We start from the raw sequence: 14,032 nt of genomic DNA, 5'->3' as shown, positions 1-14,032 counted from the left end.
TTGTATTTTAATTTTTTATTTCATTTTTTTCTCCTGTATGTTTATATTCAGTTTTTCTGCATAATTTATTCTTGACTCTAAGTCTATATCTTTTGCTTTCTGGAATATTGTATTGCAAGTTTTCTGCTCCTTTATAAAAGCTGTTGCTGAATTCTTTGTGATCCTGACTGTGGCTCCTTGATAATTGAATTCTTTATGGTTGCTTACAGTATTTTTTCTGGATTTTGACTATAATGTTGCTAGGTGTTTGGGGATTCTTTCAGGAGGTGACCAGTGGATTCTTTCTACTTCTGGTTCTATGTGATCTAGGCAGTTCTCTTTTGTGATTTCTTGAAATATAATGCCTAGGCTTTTTGTTTTGGTCATGACTTTGAGGTAGTCCAGTGATTCTCATTTTTTCCTCCTCAATATATTTTACAAGTTAGTTATTTCTGCAAACCTTAGGTTTTCTTCTATTTTTTCAGTCATGTCACTTTATCGTTTCACAGAATCATTGACTTCTATTTAGCCGATTCCAATTTTCAGGGAGTTTGTTGCTTGGCAAGGTTTGGAATCTCTTGTGCCAAGCTACTCATTCCCTTTATAATTCTTTCTTCCATAGCTTTCATTTCTTTTACAATTTTTTTTCCTCTAGAGCTGAGTCAGCAAACTATGGCTCATGGGCCAAATCCTTCCTGTTGCCTATTTTTGTACAAATCAAAACAGGTGCTGAAACTTCCTAACCCCTACTCTAGAGGTCTCGTTTCACTTATAAAAACATTTTTTAGAATGGTTTTAACTCTTGCTTCACCTCTTCCAGGAATTTTATTTAAACTTATGCTCAAACTGTGCTTTTCTTTCAGTCTTTGCCTGTAGATGTTTTGGAGTCATTCTCTTCTGGTTTTGTGTTTTGTGCTCCCATCACCATAAGAGCTTTTTATGGTGGGATTTTTTTTCTCATTCTTCCAGTCTACTTTCTGACTTTGGATTTTAGGATAGAGCCAGCCTCTGTTCACTCCTAGAAGGAATGGCTGCCATGGTCCTGATGCTGATCTTGAGATACTGATTGTTTCAAGCTCTAAGAGACAGCTCAAGTGGAAACTTGCAAACTTGCAGTGCCTCCAAAGTGGTCTCCTCCAGGGCAAAGCCTCATCACTGTCCTCTTGGTCTGAGTTCTACAATTTCCTGATCTGGATTTGGATCTGAACAGAAAGAAGACTAATTTTGGACTCAATTACTCTCAGTCATCTGGGAAGTTCTGCTGGTTCAGAGTGAAATATAGACTTTCTTTTGTTCTGATATTTCTGCCCAGGCTATTTATCATCAGGCTGCAGATACCAGGCTGAGACATTAACTATGCTCCTTAGGTCTGAATCACTCCATGGTTACTTGCTTCTGACCTTTCTCCTCTCAGTACACAGTCCAGTGTCAGAGGCTGCTTCTTACCTTAGAACACCACCCCTAGGTGCATGTGCCCTCCTAAATTTGCCCTGGATCTGCTTCTCAGAACTGGGTAGAGTCAGCACCTGTTCTTGCTCCTCCATGCTAGACCTAGGACACCTTCTTGCCCTGGTACACACATGCCCTCTCCCCAGGCTAGAATGCATCACTCATATGCTCCTGGTCACACCCTATCAGAGTGTCCACAGAATTCTCTATTTCCCTATGCTGGCCTGGGCTGGAAAAATGACTCACTGTGACTTTTTCTTGGATTTGTCCCATCAGAATTTGCTCTGGTGTATTGCCTGTTTGGAGGAGCTGAAAGTGGGGAAGGGAGCTGGCCATACATCTTCCTGCTGCTCCACCATCTTGGTTTCCTAACACAGTTTGTCTAGTCATTCTCTAATCAGTGGGTAGCTACTTTGTTTCCAGTTCTTTGGTGCCACAAAAAAGGCTGCTATTAGTATTTTGGTATGCATGGGGACTTTCTTCTTATCAGTGACTTCCTTGGGATTCAAGTCTAACAATGATAATTTTTTTAAAGAGGTATGGACATTTTAGTCACTTTATTTACACTAAATCACTGGCTAAATGACTCAGTAGATAGAACACTAGACCTGGAGTCAAGAGGACTTGAGTTCAAATCCTACCTGACACGTTTGCTAGTTTGGTGACATTGGGCAAGTCATTTGACCTCTATCTACTTGAGTTTCCTTGCCTGTAAAATAGAGATAAGTAGAGCACCAGATTCCCATGCTTTTTGTGAAGATAAAATGAGATATTTGTAAGGTACTTTTCAAATCTTAAAGTGCTATATAGATGTTAGCTATTGTTATTAAAAACAGTTTATTGATTCACAGCTTCACCAACAATTTACAAATGTGCCTATCTTCCTACAATCCCTCAAACATTGACTATTTTCATCTTTGGTCATCTTTGACAGTTTGCTAAATGAAACCTCAAGATTGTTTTGCTTTGTATTATCTAATTATTTACGATTCGGAACATCTTATGATCATTAACAGTTTGCAATTCCTTCTGTGAGAACTGCTACTCATATACTTTGACGACTTTTCTATTGCGAATAGCTTTTTACCTTATATACCTTCTTGTTTGTATATCTTACACACTAAACTCTTATCTGAAAATTTTGATACAAAGATTTTCTTCCCCCATTCCATAGCTTCCCTTCTTAGTCAGTCAGCCAGTAAGTATGGTCTTCTTCAGCAACGAAGATGAACACAATTTATTAAATGACTTTTATGTACCAGACAGAGTGTAAACCTCTGAGGACACAAAGGAGCAAAAATCCAGCCCCTGTTCTCAAGCATCTAACAGTCTAGTGAGGGAGACATCATATGTAATACTTGAAGGGAGGCAGGAGTAGATGCCTATCATCTCCTCCACCCACAGTTCTCTTTAGTCACATTTTTTTTTTCCATTTTTTGTTTCAAAGTTCTAACAATGATCTTGGTAAATGTAAATAAACTGCCTCTTTTTATATGGTACACACATCCACCCACAGTTCTCCAAGGGAGACTGTAATTCCTGCCAAGAGGGAAAGCAGGAGATTGGGACTAGAGAATGGTCGCCACTCTGCTCTCTGCTTCTCTCTCTGAGAGAGAGGGAGAGAAAGAGAGAGAGAGAGGAGTGGGCTAGATTTATATCTTCTCCTTTTAATATTATTAGTTTAGGGGATGTAGTTTTCAGATTCATGCTAATTCCTTATTGCTATTTCTTAATAGGGAAGGAGGGACCCCAAGTTTTATATCCAAGGATTGACTTCCTTTCCACCAAAGACCAATCTCACAATGAAGTCACATAGCAAACAGCAAAGAAAACAGTTTATCCAAGTCCATATAAAACAGAAATTAGAGAAAATATACATGGCATAATACAGCGTAAAGGGGCTTCTCTACTGGGAGTGAGGCAATGTAGTTCAACCATGTGAGAGAGTCCCAGATTTCACCCAAAGGGAATTCCCAGAAGTCTTTGGTGTAGCAAGCTGGAAATTAGGGCATGATTCAAGTTCTACATGTTTGGACTTCTTCACAGAGTCTTTTTCTCCCTTCAGTGACCTGAAGAGAAATTGGCATCACTCATCTTCTCTCTTGAATCTGAAAGTCAGAAAAACCATTGGACACTAAAAGAACCTGAAGAGACTGAAGCAATGAGTTCTCTCTTCTCTCTTGTTTTTTCAACAACTCTGTCCCACCACTGATACAGGCACAAGGCATTGATCTCCACCAATGAGGAGAGAGTCCCATACCAAAGGGCTTTGCTCCCAGGTGATACATGCAAACAACTATGTTCAAGCAACGTATAGAAAGGGTAGCTTGGAAGTGATCAATAGAGGGAAGGAAGCCAGCAGAATTGAGAGGGACAGGGAAAGATTTCCTGTAAAAGGTGAGATTTTACTGAGACTTGAAGGAAGCTATGGAAGGAAAGAGAAAGAGATGAAGAAGGAGATAACTTCAGGCATTGGATAGCTAGTAAAAATGCTCAGACTTAGGAGATGGACAGTTTTGCATGAGGAAAAGCAAGGAGTCCAGTGTCACTGTGTCATAGTGTACATGGATGGGGAGGTGTAAGGTGTAAGAAGACTAGAAAGGTAGGGGTGGAAAAGAGCAGGTTTTGAAGGACTTTGAATGCCGGTTGATCTTTTGAAGGACTTTGAATCATCAGCTGGAGGTGATATGAAGCCACTGGAGTTTATTGAGAGTGGGAGATGACATGGTGAGATCTGTACTTTAGGAAGATCAATTTGGAGAGATCAAAGTGAGGAGAGACTTGAGGCAAGCAGATGCTATAGTGGTTATTGCAATAGTCCAGGCGTGAGATGATGAGCACTTGTACCAAGGTAATATCTTGGTTAGAGTAGAGAAAGGGGCATATACAAGAAATGTTAGGAAGGTAGAACTGGCAGAAATAGGTGACTTAATTTTCTTTGCACAGAAGCTTCTCAGATTCATCTAATGCATATTATCTATTTTATCTTTTGTAATTGCATCTATCTTTTGTTTGGTTAAGAATATATCTCTTACCCATAGCTGTATATGATCCACAGCAGAATGTGCTCTTAAGCTCCACCATGGCTGCCAAAGCCAGTGTGAATCTTCCCCATTTCCTGCTTCACCTTCTCCCCCTCTTCACCCAATTCTCTATTCCGTAGTTCTTTAGACTTAGTTTCATGTCTTCTACCTCTTCATAGACTTTCCAACTCCATTTGACATTTCATTAGCTTTCCCAATTCTAATCAGTCCTGTCTCATAAGGAGCCTGTATTACCCACACCCAACTATTTTCTTCACCCAGCTCCTGATGCCTTAATTCCACCTTTGGAGATTGAAATGTATTTTTTCTTCCATGAAGATATAAATACCCCTGGCTGTGGTAGAACAAAGAGCATAGGTTCTGAAGACAGGACCTAGGGTCATGTACTAGGTCTGCTGTTTAAAAACTGAGTGGCTGTGGAATTTGCTCAATCTCTCAGTCTCAGCTTACTCATATGAAAAATGGGAATAATAATTTTAGTGTGAATCTGCTTCACAGGATTGTTATAAAGTACTCTGTAAACCTTAAAGTATCCAAGAAATGTGAACCATTATTGTAATAAGATCTTTGAGCCATTGATTCTTTAATGAGAACGTGTGTCTTAGATCATTTCTGAGAACTAGGGTCTCAGGGAACTTTGCAGGGATCTGGTTTGGGTAGGGTTTAAAGTAGAGAGTGGAAAAATTCAACTATCAGCCAAAGTAGGAGAATGTGAGAAGAAAGACTGAGCCACTGACCAAAAGTTAGGGGAAAGATGAGAGGCTGAGTAATGCTAAAGAAAAATCAATTTGTCTCGAGCACATCTGCTTTATTTCCAAATCTATAGGCAGAAAGAGCTTCTGAGTTAAAACTCAGGATCCCTTAACTGAAATTCCTCTGGGGGTGAGGGTAGGAGGGAAATGGGACATTGAATAAATTTTATTTTTTAATGTTAAGCATTTGTTATCTCTCTTTCCTATTCCCCATACCACCAATAAATAATAAAAAAAGAAAATGAAAATTCTTGTAACAAATATTCATAGTCCAACAAAATAAATTTCCACATTGGTCATATCCAAAAATGTGTGTCTTCTTTAGCATTTTCAGTTCATCGCTTCTTTGGCAAGAGGCAGGTAGAGTGCTTCATTTTTGTGGACTAAAGTTATTAATGAAATGTGGGCACATTTGAGGGACTAGACTACATTTTCTATCAGACTATGTCCCCCACAATACCTAAATATTAAGAATAATCACTTATTGGGAGAAGTCCCCATGATTCCATTTTCCATAAGACACTGTGCCTCTGATACTAGGTGAGTGAATCAGAAAGAAAAACCTACTTATGGGGTCAGCTGAGGCAAATGTATCAGGAGGGCAATTAGGACTTTTGAGCTGTAGGAGGAAGGTTTCTGCATGAAAGCAGTGATGATGGAAACATGGTAGGATATAGCATGTATGCAAGGTGCTTGAAGAAAGTTAAGGAGAGATGATAGAGATCTCTTACTGTGACCATAGCAGTGAAAAGCAGTAGAAAGTGTAGAAGCTGTACTTAGGTGTTCAGAAGCTATCAAAATGAACCTTCTACACACCTTCAATCCAGCCATACTTTAAGGGCTCTGTCATGTCTGCCCTTTCCCTTTGGACTCCCACTCCCTCACCTCCTAGCGAAGCAATTTTTTTCCCTCTGTGTCTGGAAGCCAAGAATGCTTTCACTGCATGACTTTTCCCCATTATTCACCTTGAAATACTGTCCCGATTTAAAACTGGGCTATTTTATTTCAATTCCACAGACATATATTAAGCATGCCATGTGCTAGGCACCTTGTGGTCTCAAGGAGCTCACTTTCTCCATGACTCAGAGCTCCAGACTACTCTGTAAGAAGAGCACTACTTTCTGGGTCTCTAGATTTGACCTTGATTTTAGAAGTTCACAGTCAGTTCTGGGAGATCATCTTGAGCCTCTTGAGGTGGACCTATCTTCCCCAGTACCTCCTGCCAATGACTAGGCAGTGGGGGATTCCAGAGCTGGGGCTGCATGGACCATACTTGTGCCATTTGACTTTGCAAGCCAACTCATACTGCAGGCATCCATCACTGGGGAATGGAATCAGAACCTTAGGAAGAAGATCATGGCTTAGGGGCCAAGTACATTACAAAGACTATCTCCCTTGAACCTTTAAATCAGAGGCTCCCAAACTTGTTTGACCTACTACCCCCTTTTCAAAAAAAAATTACTCAGTGCACCCCTGGAAATCTACTTTCTTTAACCCTTTAACAGTTTTTTTAAATTACATCACTTAAAAAAATTTAATAATGTCAAAAAATCTAATAATTTTTTGTAAATTTGTGATTCTTTCCTGCATTGAAATTTTGATGCTGTAATATTGCATCATACAACCATATAGTATACTATTGTAAACAAGTCATTACACACACATAGTCCTTCAGATGCATGCTGGACTTCCGGATAGTGGGCTGAATGCTTGCCTAACAACACTTGCTTGTTAAGATCTGTCAGCGGACTTGACCACTGATGAGTTAAAACTTGCATTTTGTGTGTTTATTTGGAAAATAATGTAACCACTATGATTTTAACTCTGTTACACAACATATGAGACATGTTTGAACAGTTTTTCACAATTTTCTTTACTTTCCTTATGCTTCCACTGTCCCTTTATTTTTATTCAATGCCCCTCCCCCCCAGTTACATCAGAGGCTACTCCCACCCCCTGGATCATTCCAGTGCCCCCACCACCACCAGGGTGCAGTATAGCCCACTTTGGGAACCTCTAGAAAATAGTGTACTGTTAACAGATACTTCAGGCATCATCATCCCTACCTCACAAATATGTAAGGACTTGGGGAGTTGGGGGCCATTTTACTTGTCTAGAGACAGCTCACAGTGAGGTGAGAATGGATATCTCTAGGATCTCCATCCCCTACCTTTCTACAAAGGAGACTGTTATTTTTCCCTGGAGGGAACCAGGAGCCCTGGGTTGATTACTTTTCTCTCCTCATAGAGATGAGGTACCAGGTTAGAATTACATCTCTCTGCTCCCTTAAATATGAGTGCAGCTTCTTTCTCAAAGCTAAAAGTCAGAAGAGCTTCTCTACTTCCTCTCCAGCTTCTCAGCTCTCCCTTCCTCCCTCACCATGCAGGCACGAGGTAATGAGTGATCCATCTCCATCAGTAAGGAGAGAGTCCCATACAATTGGCCTTTTGAGCCAACGGTTACATGTGAGTAAACAGAAGCTTGGAAAAGTTAACTGATTTGCTAATCACCACATAGCTAGGAAGTGTCAGAAGTGGCATTCAAACCCGGTTTTTCTGATTCCAATACACTCTCCATTATCCCACACTGATTTTCCTAGGTGGGTATGTGTCTGAATTTCTGAGTACTGATCTAGGTTCTAGCCCTAACTTATACCTGAAGGCAAATCATTTAGCACTTCTCTCTCGAATCAAATGAAAGTGTTAGTAACTAGGAAGATTAACTAGAAAATAATGGAAGAATCATCTGCTAATGAATGGTAATAGAAATTCTGACTAATTAATGGTATCAATATAATTGCTGGTCTATAAATAGCTTTGTGACACTTCAGCATAAGCCCTAGGGAGATGCTTTGGATCCCACTTGTCATCCTGGCTGCTTTGTTAGTTCCCCTAACCTGTAATTAACACAACAGCCTGGAAAAGTAATCTAGTCTGCTAAGTCAACATTAGATAAATGAAAGAGACTTCAAAAGAGAGCAAATGCAAATGAAAATTCTCAACAACTGCGTAAAAGCTGAACAAAATGTGATCCATGAGTATGAAGGAGTATTATTTTTGTACAGTAAAAACGGTGAAGTTGATGAATACCAAAAAAGACGGAAAGACATATGGAAGGATGCAAAGTGAAGAGTTACATCAGAACAATCTATGTATTGGTTGTAACTCCATAAACAATAGTAATAATAGCATGGTATGTATTCTTGTTATCAATAGTAGTAATTAATAACAACAATAAAACTTGGAAAAATACATAGAACAAAAAGCTCAGAAGGGAACACAGAAACAAATAGAATGTCTGATCTTGAGTGAAAAGGGATCTTAGAGATCATTCGGTCCAATTCCCTCAGGAAATGGAACTCAAGAGAGGGAAATGACTTGGCCTGGAGTGTAAGGGATAGAAGGGAAGGGGGAGAGAATGTGCATGTATTAAGCACCTATTACATGTCAGGCAGCTGGATGGGTTGGTGGATAGAGTGCTCAGCCCAAAGTCAGGAAGACCCAAATTCAAATCCAGCCTCAGAAAATCACTTAACCTCTGTTTGCCTTAATCCACTGGAGAGGGAAATGGCAAACTACTCCGGTATTGTTGCCAAAAATCCCCACCATGAACAGTATGGTCCATGAGGTCACTAAGAGTAGGACACAACTGAACAGGTGTGAGGCCCTGTGCTAAGTGCTTTACAAATGTTACTTCATTTAATCCTCTTGTGATTTTCACGGCAACCACCTATGGGGTCACCTATATGTAGTCACAGACAATTAGGTTTTAACGAGTTAACAAGGTATTGAAGTAACTGTAAATTTTCAGCCATATCTTTATGAGCTGATTCTTTGAGTTAATCAGAATAATGACTGATTGGCTAAGAAGGCCCCAGGCTGCACAGAACCTATCTCAGCTGCTTGACTGTTCAGGTAATTAGGATGAATTAAAGGCACCGATTCTTATCCTTCCAAGAAAATGGAGGACCTCCTGCCTTTATCATCTGCCCTGCTACTAACTCCCAAGTACCTCTAGGTCTCACCATCTGACCTGTTCCTATAACCTCTAGTCCTCTGGTAATGTGACTTGACCTTCTGGCCCAACCCCAGGACTCTTGGGTCTTACTATCTGTTCCACTACCCCTTTAGGTTTTCCAGGACTTTCCTTGTCCCAGGCAAATGAACTGTGTTGTTTCTGTGTTGTCTCCCTGAATCAAAGTGGGAGCTCCTGGATAGCAAAGGACTCTCTTGTTTGCTTGTTTTTTTATTTTCCTCTGTAGCACTTTGCACAATACTTGGAATAAAATAAATGAATAATAAATAATAAATGGATGCTTTTTCATTCATTTCCTGCACAAGTGCCTCACTATCGTTGCATTCTATATTTGCTGATGATTACTGAATTCATGTAGAAGGACAATGAAATTCCATCAACAAAGGAGGGGAATGGTTGCTCAACTCTCACCCAGTTCCATCCATCTTCCTTGGATGATGTGGGAAGCAGTTCCAGGTATCATATTAGAGTATCTTAGATTTAGAGGTGAAAAGGACTTTTAAGACCACTGAGTACAACATCCTCATTTTACAGGCAAAGAAACTAAGTCAAGGTCAGTAATTTGAGTAAATCTGCCCATTCAGTTGGACCTAAAGAGACCTAAGGAGTCTTTGACAGGATTATTAGGGAGGAATGAGGGTTGTATTGCTTCAGAGGTACTTGGGGGGATCACTAGGAAATAGGGCTCCTGAGAAGGGCTCTGTCTGGACCTGAAGACCTCAGACACTTGCTTAGGTAGGGGAGCCTAGGCAAGACCCAACCTCCCTGTTTCCATTTCTGCATTTGCAAAATGAGGAAATTAACAGCTTCTGCCTCCCCAGGGTGGTTCTGAAGATCCACTGACACAGCAGAAAGGCTAGCCTTATAGTCCTTACGTCTTATCAGCTTTCCACAGGCTCATCTGTTTTCTTTGACTTTTAAACCTAGACTTTCTTCTAGCCTTAAGAAGTTAGATAGTGAACAATGTCAGCTAGTGGAATTCTCAAGTTATTTAAGCAAGATTAACAGAGAAGTGCGAAGTGAGAACAGATGACATAAAGATGTGTGGATATATACATATATGTTTGTATCTGTATTTGTAAATATGCACACACTTGTGTGTATGTGTGTGTAAATGTGAGTGTTAGTTTCATGGTTTGGAAGAAGAAAAAAACTTTATAAAACAGTGTTTCAGCTAAAAACAGGAGACTGCCCGATTTTCTTCTCCAACAACTGATCTGCCACACCCACATCGTGGTAAATTCATTTCCCATCAATTACAGATTGGGAAAGAGATTTACCAGCTGTTTCTGCCCTGGGGATACACACGAATAGGCCTTTGAGGTGGCAAAATCTGCTAATAAAGCATTGAATTAGCTGACTTACAAAGACTTTACACGTCCCACTTTCTTCTCACCACTGCCTCATAACACAGGTAGTATGAGAATTATTATCTCTGTTTTACTAGCGAGGAAATGAAGGCTCAGTGACCCCCAGGCATTGGCAGAGGGAGTTGTCTGACCGGAAATTCAGTCACCTTAGCTAGACCAAAGCATTTGTAAATCCTATCAGGAATGAATATGGGTCTCTTTTTGTTAAAAAAAAAAAATCCTTGTTCTTATGAGATAACTCCAGTTTTCCTTCGCTGTCAATGTCTCAAGGATGTACCCGTCTGATTTAAAATTATCTGTAAATAAGTATTTGTTGGGCTGTACTTTGAATACTTTGTTGAAAAGCTCTTCACACACTATTATTTGTCAATAATTATTGTTACTGCCCTTCTCAATTTCTGTTATCTAAGCTTGATGTCTTTCGTTACTCCAAGCCTGGAAGGGACCTTGAGAGTTCAGATTCTGCCTTCAAACAGAATATGCTTAGATTCCACCAAACAGACATGAAGGTTTGTACTCAGGCAGGCATTCCCTAAACCCAACACAGCACACTCGTTAGCGCTTATCCTGAAGTTGGAAGACATGTAGCAAATATTATTACTGCATGTTTTTACAGAAAGTGAAACCTAACGAAAGAGTTACTTTTCCAAGGATAAGTCACAAGTCTAATTTGGAACCAAAAGAACTCCTATTCTAGATTACTGAAAGGGGAGTCAATTCTTTTGTCTCAGTCCTAGTAATCTGGCCACAAAACCACGTCTCCGTCTATTGCTGAAGAGAACCCTCCTCTTTCTCACTTGCTGCTACCTTCACTTTTAAGGGGCAGCTAGGTGGTGCAGTGGATAGAGCACCAGTGCAGGAGTCAGGAGGACCTGAGTTCAAATCTCACCTCAGACACTTGACACTTACTAGCTGTGTGACCTTGGGCAAGTCACTTAACCCCAATTGCCTCAACCTGGATCATCTCCAGTCATCCTGATGAATATCTGGTCACTGGATTCAGATGGCTCTGGAGGAGAGGTGAGGCTGCTGCACAGCCCTCCCTCACTCAAAACAAAGTCCTGTGAAAATCATGTCATCATTTCTCTGACGGCGTGGTGTTCTTCGACAACGGACGAATACACACACGCACACACCTCCACTTTTAACAACATGGAAAAGAGGCAGCTTACACGTCAACACCCTCATGTAGGCAGAGGAGACTTGGAGTCAGGAAGACCCGAGTTCAGATTCTGCCTCAGACATGTACTGGCTGTGTGATGCTAAGTAAGTTATATAATATTTCTGTGCCTCAGTTTTCTCATATGTAAAACGAAAAGGTCAGCCTCGATGGCCCCTAAGGTCCATTCCAGTTCTATGTTCAGGATCCTACATCTTGGAGAGACTTAATAGGAACCAGTTAGCTGCAGACAATTCACCTCTTTTCTCTGAACTTTGCTTTCTTTATCAGGAGAGGAGAGTTCCTATTTGTATAAATTCACAGGGTTATGAAGAAAGTGTTTTGTCAGTCTTACTGCACTAAGAGTAATAATAATGGCTCTCATTTATAGCTCCTTAAGGCTTACAAGGTGTTTTACGTGAGTGATCTCACTTGATCCTCACAGCATCCTTGAGATGTTTGCATTGCTAACCAGTTGTGGTTTTATCACGTTAAATAAGTGTAAGATATTATTCTGAGTAATAAGTTGTTCACAGCTAACAACCTCCTTCTACAGTCCTTCTCCAAATCCTAGCCCCAGGTTCCTTCTAAGAAAAGCATGTTATTACTCCAGTTGCTGAACCAGGAACAAATCTCACTGTGATTTTGCCCATGGTCATGTAAGTACTGTTAGCCAAATGTGACTTGGAGCGTCTTTATGTAGGTGACATGCGATTAAAGTAAAGATCAAGGTCAGTCTTGAAGGTGAAAAGAAATGATTAAAGGGCAGCCCATCTATGGCTTGTATTGGGGGGAGAAGGGGAAGGAGAAGAGAGAGACTGATGCTTTTCTAGACCCAGTCTTCTGAACCAAATCCCTTAAAAAACCTGGAATACTGTGAAAACTGTTCAACCTGAGCCTGCCCACACTGTTTAACCCAGGGGTGGGGAGCCTGAGGCCTCAAGGTCACATGGAGCCCTCTAGGTCCTCAAGGGCGGCCCTTTGGCTGACTCCAAACTCCACAGAACAAATCCCCTTAATAAGAGCACTTGTTCTGTAAAACTTAGACTCAGTCAAAAGGCCGGTCCTAGAAGGCTACATGTGGCATGGAGGTCACAGGTTCCCATGCCTGGATCAGATGATCTCAAAGTCCCTTCAAGCTCTAGGATCCAGCATTATTTCTTCATAATGCAGTCTAGCAGGGGAAAGAGGAGTACTGCCTTAGATAAACTGCAAGGGTTTCTTGTCTTATAGAAGGGGAGAAGAGGGTTAGGCTTATAGGACTTTTCAAACATACAACAAATGCCCAAGGGGCAGAACTAAAACCACAGGACAAAAGAAAGGCATGTTTCTGCTGGATACAAAGGAAAATGTCCTAAAAATTAAAACTAGCCCAAAGTGGAGTAGGTTACCACTTTATGAAGCACCAAGTTTCCTGTCTCTGGAGACTTTCAAAGAGACACTGGATACTATCCCATACAGGCAGAGCCCTAACTAGGAATTCCAACCCCTGGGCATGGGAAGGCTCTTATGGATGGAGACTTTAAGGAGCTGGTAGGCCAAGGTTTTAAAATGGGGCAGGTGTTGGGGTGGAGAAGATGCCTATAAATCAAGTATGTATTAGGAAGAAAGGACAGAGACCTGAAGAGTGATTCACGATCATGTGAAATGGAGAAGATGTTGAACGAAGATGACAGAAGATGGCCCCAATGGGAACAGTGGGGAGCATACCAATGGCACCTCCTGGCACTAGGGGAGACATTAAGGCTCGGAAAGGATGCCAAGAGAGGTGGTGTCTGTAAGAGAAAAGTAGGCTTCCATTAGCACTAAAAGATAGAAAGAAAGAGGGAGAGAACTAAGATGAAGGGAAGTTTAACAGTAGAGGAAGCCTCCAGAGGGTGCAGGTACTGGCAAAAGCTAGCACTGAGCTGGATAGAAATGAGCATGAGGAAAAGTAATGGAGAAAAGGGATTTCAAAGATAAAAAGAAGGCAGATGGTCCCTGAAAGAGACAATCTGACCACCTGGTAATCTTGGAGGGAGGAAAGGCAGTTTATCTCCCTGCTTTCCTGCTCTAACCCTGTTTTTGCCTTTCCCTGGAATCACCTTTTTCTCCCTGACCCCTTCCAATCTTAGTAGGGAGGGGGAAAACCAGCAGTGGTGAGGTAGGGGGTCCAGCTGGAGACTGCCAGGCACCAAATGTGGGTCAGGTGGTCTCTCTAGATCACATCTTGGAGGAAGGAACACCCCACCTGAGATATCCATG

The sequence above is a fragment of the Notamacropus eugenii genome, chromosome 2 (genome assembly GCF_028372415.1).
Source record: "Notamacropus eugenii isolate mMacEug1 chromosome 2, mMacEug1.pri_v2, whole genome shotgun sequence".
Taxonomy (NCBI): domain Eukaryota; kingdom Metazoa; phylum Chordata; class Mammalia; order Diprotodontia; family Macropodidae; genus Notamacropus; species Notamacropus eugenii.
Note: the sequence above shows the minus strand (reverse complement) of the source record.